We start from the raw sequence: 14,350 nt of genomic DNA, 5'->3' as shown, positions 1-14,350 counted from the left end.
TGTGTGTGTGTGTGTGTGTGTGTGTGTGTGTGTGTGATTGTGTACGTTTGATTGCGAGATGAGTTTGAGCATTAGAGCTGTCACCGTGGAAGCTGTGAGTGAGTTTACTTGTAGGCTGTGTAAACTGGCTAAGCTTGAGACTTAGACCTTCTCCCCAGCTTAGAACTGGAATCGAATCTTCGGAGAATCTATCAAAGCGTCCACAGTCCGAGGTAAACACTCTCTTCACGCCGCTGTTGGAGAATTACTGATTTGTGCCAATTACTGAACTATGTAACGTTACTAATGGTACCAGAATAGCATCGTCTTTCCCTTGGCTAAGGCATAAATCATAATAATTTTCCCTATATTGATTTCACACTAAAGAGTTAATTAGCATAATTGAATGACATTGAGTAGTTGCTCTTGCAAAGTATTCCTCGATAGCAATATAATATACTCAAAACATTTTCCAGAATTTCTGATACTTGTTCTTGAAGCTCCTAGTTTCAATTATGTATATATATATATATAAGCCTGTCATATAATCTGAGTTATTGTACGTGATTGTTAGTTTTATTTACAAAAACGAATACCTACTTTGAAATTACTGTAATCATGCAAGTCTGTAATTTCTACATATAAAATAATATTAATAATATTGTAACATGTTGGTCCACTCACGTTCAGAACTGTAAGTGAATCATTATACAACAGAAGAGCATGATAAACTCTTGGCGTCCGGGGCGTGTGCCCCCCATAGTGTAGGGATTTACCAGGGCTTAGGTACAAAGCATCACATCCTAATTAATGAGAAAGGATACGTCTTTCTGAACTGCCCTAGACACGGGCCGTCAAACACCATTTGTCATTTGTAAGGAAGAAGAAAACTGAACCTCAAACATTACCAGTGCAGAATAAACCTTTTCTATTACTAACAGATAATAAACTCGTCCAATTACCAGCGTAAATCGAACTTCTCCAGTTGATAGTGATGATTAATTAACTCTTTCCAATTTGTTGCGTAGAGTAGGTAATTCTAATTACAAACCCCATTAAAAAAAATTCGCAGTAGAATAAACTTCCCTTCCAAGTAACAGTACAAGCCATTACTTTACATTGCCACCATCGTAGTACAACTCACAACAACCTGCTTGCTCCTAACAACACAATTTTCATAATTATCTCCTTAGCTATCCAGCAAACTCCGCCAAAAATACTGTGTTTTCAATAACCACAATATGATCATATTATGATCATATTATAATCATATTATGATCATTTTATGATCATATTAATCATAATATGAGCAAACTACGTATCAATACCAATAATAATGTCACCATTTTACTTTCAATTATAACTTATTTATATCCATGAATAGTGCAAAATCAATTTTAAATTATTTTTAGACCATGCTTCTTTATGAAGCTGAGAGTGAGCTATTGCCACTGATATTAATATGCGTATCATTATCATCTGCCACAGATAATGACAGCATCATTATAATCTGCCACAGATAGTGACAGCATCATTATAATCTGCCACAGATAGTGACAGCATCATTATAATCTGCCACAGATAGTGACAGCATCATTATAATCAACCACAGATAGTGACAGCATCATTATAATCTGCCACAGATAATGACAGCATCATTATAATCTGCCACAGATAGTGACAGCTTCATTGTAATCTGCCACAGATAATGACAGCATCATTATTATCTTCCACAGATAATGATGAGAGAGCCACCTTTTCTAATGCAAATAACAGTATGGTAAGTTTGCTATGCTCCACTCCCATCCCATTTCCCTTTCTATCTCTACTTTCCCTTTAGTGAGTCATAAATGTACAAGAATCCTTCTCTAATCCTAATTAATTTCCTGCGAGGAGGGAATCATTGTTTTTAATTCGTTATGCTCATATTGGTATACATATGAAGGATTTCATGATGTTAAAAGTTGCTTGATTAGGAAGATCTTAAATTATGTTCGAGTTTCCTTGCCTGTGTATTAAAATTAAATACCAGCTCGAACGCCCGACCTGCTCGGTGAACTGCTAGCCTGCAGCCCATCATCCTTAATTAATTAGTTTTAGTGAATAAACATTTGCTATAAAGCAAACTGACGAATTTACTGCATTAGCAAAAATTAATCATTCATTTAGAGTTTAACAGCAACAAAATATTCATTAAATAAATGGCATTTGCAATTATAAAATTTGCATATATCACTTTACGTACAGCCATAAATATAAATAACTAGGTCGTCGACATATGGCCCGTGACCTGAGCTTCCGCTACAGCGGATGGTCAGCTTCGAGTCCAGAACCGGATTCGCTGCTAAATCTGAAATAACAGGATTAGCGCTTTATTTTATTTTATTTATATATACAAGAATTCTTACATTCTTGTAAAGCCACTAGCACGCATAGCGTTGCAGGCAGGTTCTTAATCCTTATTTTTTCCCTGGAATACGATCCGCAAAATCGTTTATCAACCAGATACCAATTCACTGCTGGGTGAACAGAATGTATAGTTAAAGATTGGTGTCCAGTCATTTTTCAATGGCCAAGTTACGAACCCAGGCCAAATCGCTGGCGAAGAGCGATACGAGTGTGTTACCACTGAGCCACGGGGACTCTTGGATAGCTGCTAGCCAAAGCACACATTTACATGTACTCATCGAGTACTCTCCTATGTGCACGACAACTTCTGACGACTTACACAACCACCCATTAGGCGAGTCTCTAGGTTACATAATAAGTGAACAATGAGAAAATCTGAACAAAGCCATCAGGTGGATTCGAACCAGCGTACTTGGTTCTCCAAGTCCACATCTTAGACCACTACAGCAGGATATGGCCAAAAGCAATGCAACCTGGGATGCCACTGAATGGTCTAGGGTTCTTGAGGCTTACATTGAAACCCAATCAGGGCTTCACGCATTGCCCTCAATGCTCAATATCTCTCAAGATTATTTTTTTTCCAAAATATGTGAATCATATCGAAGTAGGTATGATTCCCACGCTAATAAATATGAATCATTATAGAAAGGAAATCACAATATATACTATATGAACAGAAAAGAGCCACTTTAGAACCTTTTACGGAATGTGTAAATGTTTGAGGAAATACCTCGAACCAGCGTCCTGTTCGAAGGATTATCTCATATCACATTAGTGTGGTTTCATTGTGTGTATATTAAATGTTTATGAGTGTGTGTATCTGTGTGGGGGGGAAAGGGGGAAGGGTGGGGGAATGTTTGTGTATTTACTATGTGAGCCTGCAGGATCGAGAGGCTGTAGCTCTTGGAACCCGCCTTTTTAACCGGTTATTAAAAGTTGGTTTTCTAATATACTGAATCCCGACGTATTTTTCCTTTACCTTATTTACTACATATTTCTCTCATAGACTTACATATCCACAGGCTACATAGCAGCTAACTTCCAGATATCTATTTACTGGTAGGCGAACAGGTGCATCAGGTGAAACGACCGCAGGGCACTGACAGCTCTGTGGCAAAGACCTGTGCGTTTTTTTTTGTCAATTCAGTATATTATATTTTTACGTTTTTTTTGTGTTGGTATGAAAGTAAGGGTACTACAGGGTTGGGTCAGATGTCTGGGGTCAGATGTCTTGGGTCAGGTGTCTGGGGTCAGGTGTCTGGGGTCAGATGTCTGGGGTCAGGTGTCTGGGGTCAGGTATCTGGGGGTCAGGTGTCTGGGGTCGGGAAGGGACGGGTCTCGACACCAGGGAGCTAATGACCTGAGACCAACCAGTGACCTGAGGGATACTAGGAGGGGGGGGGGGGGAGGGGTAGTTTAATGGTCACCTAGGTGCAGCTTTGGATTCCTCGTGAGATTATTGAGAGTTTTGCGGAAGCTCTGCTAGCTTATTCTCTACATTATCTTCTCTACATCATCAGAATATTGTCGATGATATTTATTATTTATACTACATCTGACATTTCTGAATTTCCCTTTTTTCATTTTAATATCACACGAATTATGATTTTTTTTCAGCCCATTCTCCAGCTTTGGTAGTACTTACAGTAACGATGAGGACCATAGTACATAGATCGACGTACACCACAATTCAAAATACATAAATCGCTACAGTTGAATTTGGACAAACTGGAAAAGATTTTCTATTTATGTTGCAAGGACAAAATAAACTAGTCTAACCTAATTTTCTAAGCCTAATACACGCAATCTGAGTCTCAATATAGCACATATGTGTGCTATACTAAACCTAGGGAAATATAAATTTGTTTTCTGGCTTTATTTTTTCGGACTTATTACACTCAAAGTTCTACTATCTAATTGCTAAGTACGTCAATCTGTGTACTATGGTGCACAGCAGCAGCCAGTAATCCTATATCACTGTCACCTACTACTACTATATCAATCCTACCTACTGACTTTGAGAGATCGAGGCTCTGAGTGTTCACGTGAATAAAATGCTATTATCTACGATATGGTGATAAGCAGGTTAGCATACACAACACACACACACACATTTAAATATATATATATATATATATATATATATATATATATATATATATATATATATATATATATATATAAAATATAATATATATATACACACACACACACACACACACACACACACACACACACACACAAATCGTCAACCTTGATTGGGAAGCCTCTGATTTTTGAACAGAATAGTGAGCCTGGGATGCAATATCCCAATTAGAGGTTTCACTGTTCATTAAAATCTGCACTGGTGGTCCCTCACAATATACTGGGGAAGGTTTCATTATTCCCTTCATTGGACAGATTTAGTTAAAAAAAATATTGGAATTTAGATTCTAGATATTACAGTATGTCAAAGAAAATTTTTAAGGTATGGTAAAAACACGCAAAAACACACACACACACGCACACATACAGAAACACATGTGTTCGTGTGTAATTGTAACATTAGTCGGAAAACGTATTAAAACATTAATCTGATAACACTTGGTTAGCCATCTAGAGTGTGTAAACATTCCTTTGCCGGATATCACAGTCCTGATCTGCAGATGAAGTCACAATAACGTGGCTGAAAAATGTTGACCAAACCACACACTAATAATTGATGAGACTACCTCGTTTCGGTCCGTCCTGGACCATTATCAAGTCGATTGTTTCTAGTGTGTGGTTTGGTCAACAGTCCTGATCTGTTCTAATTCTTTTCATTAGTATCTTGAGATCTTGAGGTTATCTTGAGATGATTTCGGGGCTTTAGTGTCCCCGCGGCCCGGTCCTCGACCAGGCCTCCACCCCCAGGAAGCAGCCCGTGACAGCTGACTAACACCCAGGTACCTATTTTACTGCTAGGTAACAGGGGCATAGGGTGAAAGAAACTCTGCCCATTGTTTCTCGCCGGCGCCTGGGATCGAACCCAGGACCACAGGATCACAAGTCCCGCGTGCTGTCCGCTCGGCCGACCGGCTCCCTGTCGTATCATATCAAACAGTGATATTATGGAACCAAATGAATTTGCCTGTAAATTCTCTCTTCTCTCAAATCTCTGCTTTTGCTCCTTTTCTAATACTTACAGCCTTACCTACTTTAACACTTCTATACTTACACCAGATTGCTCCATTAGCCTGAAAGGAAATTTATTGTGTGGATCAGCATCATATGTTAAATGATAATCGAGATATTTATGAAGTCTTGCCTTTCCTCTCATTCCTGTTTGATTTACATGTCTGAGAAAGAGAGAGAAAGAGAGAGAGAGAGAGAGAGAGAGAGAGAGAGAGAGAGAGAGAGAGAGAGAGAGAGAGAGAGAGAGAGAGAGAGAGAGAGAGAGAGAGAGAGAGAGAGAGAGTGAGAGAGAGAGAGAGAGAGAGAGAGAGAGAGAGAGAGAGAGAGAGAGAAAGAGAGAGAAAGGGGGGGGGGAAGGCTGACATGAAATGAATCTTGACTGTTCTCATGGAATGAGTACAGTCAAGATTTAGAGTCAGTCTAAATCTTGTCTGTTTTCATGTTTGTTATTATAAGTAGGAGTAATAACTAAATTTTCCAACAGTGTTCTGTCAAAATTTCATTGTGACATCTGTTTAAAAATTTCGCTTACTGGGAAGAATAACACAAAATTCTTATTACATATTGACTAAATATTACAAATGTTGATTAATTAATAGTAAGTCTGGGGTGCACCAAATTTCTTTGAACTACTCATGGAAAATATTTTCTTCGAAGCGTCGGATTAATGAATACTCATTTATGGTGGGAATCAATAATAGAAAAGTTTAAAATGATATCATGTACCAGGTTCAATTACTTACTGATTAATGACATTTCCTAAAGGTGATATTATTCATTAATGACATACTTGAAGGTATGTATATATAAGGACCCTTGAGGGCATTTTCCCCCCCGTGCCAGTCTTCGTCAAATATAATTAAGCACCTTGTTTCTGGGAACTTGTTCACGCTAAATTGTAAACTTGATGGGGGTATTTGCGTGAAGGTTGCACAGACACGAACCTGTAACCAGTGTATGGACAGATGAGAGCCTTGATTAAAGAGCCGAAGCTCAACCCCTCTCAAGCACAATTAGGTGTGTAAACACACACACACACACACACACACACACACACACACACACACACACACACACACACACACACACACATACACACACACACACACACACACACACATACACACACACACACACACACACACACACACACACACACACACACACACACACACACACACACACACACACACACACACACACACACAGTTGAGAGGCGGGCTGTTTGGTCCCGCATCTCAACTAGACAGTTGAGAGGCAGGACCAAACAGCCAAAGCTCAACCCCCGCAAGCACAAATAGGTGAGTACAAATGGGTCAGTACACACACACACACACACACACACACACACACACACACACACACACACACACACACACACACACACACACACACACACACACACACACACAAATAAAATCATATAAACAGCATTTTTATTATTCACTCAAAACATATTTAATAGCCTCTATTCTTAATTCCAAGAACAAGATAAAACATTTGCAACCAAATTTCAGCAACTTATTCCACAGTTTAATAAGCAAATATTTCGGAATCCACTCTCAAACATCCATTGTTAGTTGTCGACGAGCAGCCTTTGTATATAATAAGAAATTGAAGCCAATTACAGGTAACGAGAATCCTATTGTATTGTTAACTGAACAATTTAACAACAGTATTAGGGGATCGCCGGGAAAGCAACAGAGAGTGTCTGGGTTCAAGACAAAGGCAGAGTACTGAGTACAAAGGCGTAGGAAAGAGAGAGTTCATATGGGTACAAGGGATAGGTCGATTAAATTAGCCGGGATGAAGGAATACAGGAGAGTGCGAGTACTCTGGAGTACTACGGAAAGTATGTACAGTGCATGGCGACAAAGGAAAATCAGTATATTTTGGTTGAGGAGAAATTACAGAGTACATGAGCGTACAAGGAAAACATTTAGTACATGAAAAAAATTTAGTACATGAAAAAAATTTAGTACATGAAAAAAATTTAGTTCATGAAAAAAATTTAGAGTGAAACGAAAAAAAGAGAGAATAAGGGACAAGGCCTAACGTTATTACATGATTATGCAAGAGAGAGAGATACAACAAAAATATGAGTGCAATGAACGTTGAGAATCAATGAGAGAGCAAAAAGAGCAGAGAATAAATGAGAGAACATAGGAAACATAACATAAATAAACATTCCAGAGCAAAAACGCATGAATGAAATCGTTTAGTCTGTTGAGTGGTACATATGTCCTTAATCAGCGAGGAAAAGTGGAAACTCTTTCAGTTCAGGAATCTTGTCATTCACGTTCTTACGTGGTATCATGTCATTCACGTTCTTACGTGGTTTCATGCCATTCACGTTCTTACGTGGTAACCTGTCATTCACGTTATTACGTGGTATCCTGTCATACACGTTCTTAAGTGGTAACCTGTCATTCACATTATTACGTGGTATCCCGTCATACACGTTCTTACGTAGTATCATGTCATTCACGTTCTTACGTGGTAACCTGTCATTCACGTTCTTACGTGGTTTCCTGTTATTCACGTTCTTACGGGGTATCCACGTTTTCAACTAGCAACTGTCTTATACATTCTTATTTCTATGGAGAAATGTTTAACATAATATGATTAGTTTTTTTTACAAGAGATTGTAATTATTTTTAGGAAGAAAGAAGCATAGATGGACGTACATATAAGCCGCTAGACCTAAATGTGGAACCTTGAGTTATCCTTCATCGTCAATAACGATGAAAAATAATTACTTGGAAATAATTACTAGTCGTTAAAAAAAGTAATACACCATGGCAAAGTTTGAAGATAATTTTTGTTTTACGATTTACGATTCAATACCAAAAAAATATGAAAGTTAGACTGTTATTACAAAACTTTTTTTTGTTTACATAAAATTTATGAATTGTTCTTGGTCTCCACGTTTCTAACAGCTGGTTGGTTTAATGCAGTGATAGCTAGCCTATTTCTTATCATATCTGTATTTAAAATTATGAAAGTAGTTTGTTTCTACAACCTGTCCCATTACTTTAGCGCTAAAACATTTCTAAGACTCATTTGAGTCTCAATCTTACATCCTTTCCCTTTTGTGTAAGTGTGTGTGTTTGCTAGTCTTTTCTTTTGTGCCTGCAGAATCAAGCTATTTGCTCCTGTGTGTGTGTGTGTGTGTGTGTGTGTGTGTGTGTGTGTGTGTGTGTGTGTGTGTGTGTGTGTGTGTGTGTGTGTGTGTGTGTGTGTGTGTGTCCGAGTGCTTGCGTCTGTGGAATGAAGGGATTCAATGAAACATACAGACTTGCCATAAAGGAATCGAGGCAGAATACAGGCTCCGCTATCAAATTCTCGTATAAGGAGAACCTCAGAAACTCGCTCTAAGGTTCAGACAGGAACCGAACACAAGTGCATTACAGCTCCATCTTTTCCTCCGAAGATTACGCTCTCTCCTATATAAGATCAACAGCGAAACAGCTTAATCGTAGCTGGGATTTACCTGGATTTCCTCGGTTGTGTGTGGATTTATAAGGTTTCAAGGCTAATCGTCTGAAGGATTTGCAAGAACTCAGGATTGTTGTATATTAGGTTAGCGTAGAGCTGAGGGAGAGGGGAGAAGATGAGGGCAAGTGGGAGCGGGAGGAGAGGGGAAATATGAGGGGATTCCGTAGTTGTGTTGACATTGTATTCCAATAACCTTGCAGCAGTGGCAACTCGGAAACAATTGTCTGCAATGTAACATTTTTTTTTATCTCTGGTGTCGACTCTACAGCGACAATCACAGGAGGGAGGGAGCTATCAGGAGAAAGCACGAAGTCATTTCGACTATATAGCACATCGACGTGATCAGGATAGAAGGACTTGGGATGGGACGGGGGAAGGAATGGTGCTAAGCGAGACCGTCGGCGTCGTGGAGAGGGAGGGGACCTGCTACATGGGTAACAGCTTCTGCTCCGTATCAACCTACCCAGGCTTTTCGCCCTGGAGAGGCCACTCCAGTCCGACAACTAGAGCGCAACTCCATAGTTTCCTGAGACTGATGGATGCCTATTACTATATGAGCGAAATTCGCCAGCCTGAGTAGAAAGTCTTGTGAAATGAAATGAACTATCAGGGGTAAGCGCCAAGTCATTACGACTATATAGCACTGGGAAGGGGTCAGTGTTAAGGATTTGGGATGGGACGGAGGGAAAGGAATGGTGCCCAACCACTTGGACGGTCGGGGATTGAACGCCGACCTGCATGAGGCCAGATCGTCGCTCTACCGTCCAGCCCAAGAGGTTGGGACGAAAGTCTTGTGAGATCATGTGATATATTGTTATATTAATTCATATTTTTATTCCTAATTTCTGATTTCGGATTCTTGGATTTAGCTACTACAAAAATAAATGTAAAGGAAGCCAGGGTAGGTTGGCTTATATAAATGTAAAAGATGTGCAGGTTTCGTAGATGTTTGATGAATACCTTTGTTATTATATGACACCTTGAGGGTGGTGTCAAGTATTGACGAGGATTGAAGAGATTTGCCATCCGGGATATGTAGTAGAGTTGAATCATGACTCAAACAGGATAAATAGTAAGGATGAGTCACAATTAGGACATCCAGGATGGATATTGGAGGTGAGTCACGACACATCCAGGATGAATAGTAGCGGTGAGTCAAAATTTTCTTGATTTTCACTACCTTGAGTGATAGTGAGAGTATTAGGGGACCCTAATAAAGTGTGAGCTGTCTGTTTTACAGTGTGAGGTGTCTGTTATACAGTGTCAGGAGTCTCTGATACTGCGAGGAGTCCCTGATAATCTGGCAAGGGGGTCCCTGATATGGTGTAAGGGGTCCCTGATTCTTTGAGGAGTGTCCATGATATTATGAGGAGTCCATGATACTGATAAAGGTCCCTGATATGCTATGAGGTATCCCTGATACAGAGTATCAATACAGTTCATGAATCACTACACCACATATAAGAAGGTAACCCCATGCCACAGTATGTATATGCATATGTATTTGGTATATCTGTGAATACGCATGGGATTCAGTGGTAACATGCATGAACTATGTATTACCATGAACATACATGAATCCGGGTAAAACAACATTACGGCACAAGGCAAAGTAAACTTTAGTGTGAACTAGAATGGGTTACAGGAGTGGTTTACATCTACAGGAGTGACGGGACTTTGAACAAGCGTGACATTTTAAGAACCAATGGAAATTAGTATAATAAAACGCTGCCTGACGTAAATCACCGTAAACTGGCATTAACTACCTCGCTTCAGTATGATTTTGGGCTAATTGGCGAGAATTAGTGCTATTTATAGTAGAACTACGGTGAATTATGTCATAATCGCACTGTCTCTTCAGTCTAAGAATCGCCCGGTACTGGAGGTAATACTCACCGTCAAGATTATTTCTGAGGCTGAGATTGCACTAGTTAGTAGGGGCCTGACAGCTGAGTGGATAGCGCTCGGGATTCATAGTCCTGAGGTTCCTGGTTCGATCCCCGGCGGAAGCAAATGGGCAGATTTTATTTCACCCTGATGTCCCTGTTTACCTAGCAGTAAATAGGTATTTGGGAGTTAGGCAGCTGCTACGGGCTGCATCCTGGGGCTGTGCAACAAAAAGGAGGTCTGGTCGAGGACCGGGCCACGGGGACGCTAAGCCCCGAATTCCTCTCAAGATAACCTGTATCAGGCAGCTCCAATTTACATCTATCTAAACTCATTCATGTGTGTATAACCTACGCTTGAAACTAGCCGTCTATCCAACATCTATTTTTATTTCCAAGTGATTTGGATTGCCTATTTAGATTCTAAACAGATTAATAAGTTAACATATAAATAATCAAACCAATAAAGTAATTATGAAGAAGATTAAACCACTATTCAGTGTGAAGGGAAAAGAACTCTCAGAGGGGAAAGCGCTAAGCCATTACGACTATATAGCACTGGGAAGGGGGTCAGAATTAAGGATTTGGGATGGGACGGTAGGAAAGGAATGGTGTCCAACCACTTATGGACGGTCGGGGATTGAACGCCGACCTGCATGAAGCGAGACCGTCGCTCTACCGTCCAGCCCAAGTGCTTGGTATTCAGTATGAACTTCAGTATATTCAGTATCAACGATGAAAGCATCGTTGGTACCTGCCAGTTCCTGTCAGTGTACCTGGTACTGTAATTATAATGGTGCGATCCACAGTTGGCAACACTCTCGGACAGTGCTGCTGCCAGATCGTATTATATTTTTTATTTCGAGTAAACAGAGCCAACAAAATCTTAACAAACACTGACTGTTTGCCTGACAGGTGCAATGGGGAGCGCTCAAAACACTGTGATGGTGCCGGCTGCGTGCCATGACCAGCACACCCTACGGGTATAATCTAAAAAATATATGATAAACGGTAGAGTTTGTTTTGCTTATGTGTGTCTGTGTGCTTCCGCGAGTGAGTGCGTATTTGATATGTTTGTCAGTGAGAGTATACGCATATTTTCGTAACTTTGTGTATCCGTTGGCGTATCTGAATAACGTGTGTATATGTGTGTATGTGTATATGTGTAGATGTATTAATGTCCGCGTTTGTCGACATTCTGTTGCATATATGAATTTTGCTTTTAAATGTTCGTGAACAAATTGAGAAAACCAGACAAATCCTCATCAACACGCTCGTACGGACACTCAAATTACTCAGCCTACGTTAGACCAATCATCAAATATGCAGCCCCGAAAAAAAGATCTTGTACCTAAGTTACACAAAAAATTTGAAAGGTAAAAATATTTTTAATGATATGGGACCCAGTGTTGTATGGGAGAAGGGGGGAGGGGCGAGAAAGGACTGAAGGAGCTTCCCTTGACAGGGCAAAAAAAAAGTTTCTTAATCTTGGAAAATGAAATTAGAAAGCACGTGTGATAATTGTAAGCACAAATATGTCGTGGCGCTTGAGTATTAGCTGGTCTAACAATCTGAAGGAAAGGGTGACACAATCCATCTGAATTCACAGCTTTAAAGACAAAAATTACGAGACAGTAATTTAGAGTAGCAAGGCACCTGTAATAGACAGACGTAGACGGACAGAAAGCTAAACAGAAATAAAAAATGCAGAACTTGGTTTTTTGTTTTTTAGTTTAGAAACCAGGAAATTTTCATCATTGTGTGTGATCCCAAGTGAGAATTTGTTCGTAGATTCATTCACCTGCATTCAGAGCCGACTTTGCGATACATTTGTTTAGTATTTACTCTAAGACCTGTATTTTTTAATCCTTTCTGCTTTTAATATTTTTCCTTGTAGTGACACTCGAGGCTAAAAATATGATGAATCAAATATGACTTTGAAAATCAGTCTAAATTCCTTTTACCAGGAAGGTAAAATGTAGTTAAATTGCCCCTTTTATCGCGGTCATTTTTCTTTTCACTATCAAGGGCTAAAGCTCCGTCTCCTTTTTCTAGATGTGATAGATAAGTCTTTAATGAATATTTACAGAACAAAAACATACTTGAAAATATAAATATACTTTTATTAATGAGTTATGATATAATTTTAAATATATACGCTTGCTCACCCTCCTCACACACGCACACACATGGCAGTGCACTCGCATGCACATAAAGACACATACATAACCACACGCGATCTCTTGTACCAGCTATAAGAGAGACGAATTATGAGGACAGCTTAAGAGTACTCGACCTAACCACAGCAAAAGAAGGACAAGAAGTGACATGATCCCAACATAAGATACTGAGACGAATAGATTAAGTTGATTTAGTTTTTTTTTCAAATGAAGGAAGGGGAGAAGAGGGGAGCACAGCTAGATATGAGGAAAGACAGCCCAAAGAGACAAAGTTTGACATAGGAATCATAAACCAGTCTGATTGGAAACGAGAGGGAAATTCTAGTAATCAGTAGCAAACAATCAGAAAGCGGTTGAAACAAAAGCCGTGGGAATTTCCTCGACTAACAGCTCCAATAGCACGTATGGCATCAGAACACAGGAAAGTGTATTGATGACCAGACCACACACTAGAAGGTGAAGGGACGACGACGTTTCGTTCCATCCAGGAAAACCATTCTCAATCGACTTGATAATGGTCCAGGACGGACCAAAACGTCATCGTCCCTTCACCTTCTAGTGTGTGGTCTGGTCAACATACTTCAGCCACGTTATTGTGACTCATCGCCTGCACAGGGAAGTGTACACAAATCAAAAAGAACGCTTAGAAGCGGAGCCCAAGAGCCAGATCTCGTTTCTCGTCAACACTGATAAGCACACAGCGCTCACCAGCCTCAATAGACTTTGTGATTCACGTTGGCAAAACTGATTAATCTATGCTAACAAAATTAGCAAGAACGCAGATGGGTACACAGGGTCTACTGAATTCCATTTTGGATAAAGAAGGATCAGGGAATTTCAAAAGTATGCAAATATGATTACAAAGCTTGGGAAAATGAAAGCAAATAAAAACTAAGGACACAGGTAATTATAAGCCATTGAACAAGTTTACAGCATGTTGCTTTCAGTAGAAAGAATATTGTAAGCAATTCACTTTATTATTATTATTATTATCCAAATAAAAAAAAATATTTTTTTCAAGGTAAAACGCATAGTTTTCTAATTGTCTTAAGAATGGTCCCCCACTCCCAGGCACGGCCCCTGGGCCTCAATTATGGTCACCAGTTCCCTGGTAGAGAAGAAAAGAGGGGGAAAAAAAACATGATATATTACATAAGATTCTCAGGTCGATTGATTGGCGGCAAATGGAGGAAATGTTTACAGGGATAATTTCGATATCAAAAAGTATATATTTTAAGTCATATC

Source organism: Procambarus clarkii, chromosome 86 (assembly GCF_040958095.1).
Source record: "Procambarus clarkii isolate CNS0578487 chromosome 86, FALCON_Pclarkii_2.0, whole genome shotgun sequence".
Lineage (NCBI taxonomy): Eukaryota > Metazoa > Arthropoda > Malacostraca > Decapoda > Cambaridae > Procambarus > Procambarus clarkii.
The sequence above is the reverse complement of the archived record's forward strand: the minus strand, read 5'-3'. Positions refer to the sequence as shown.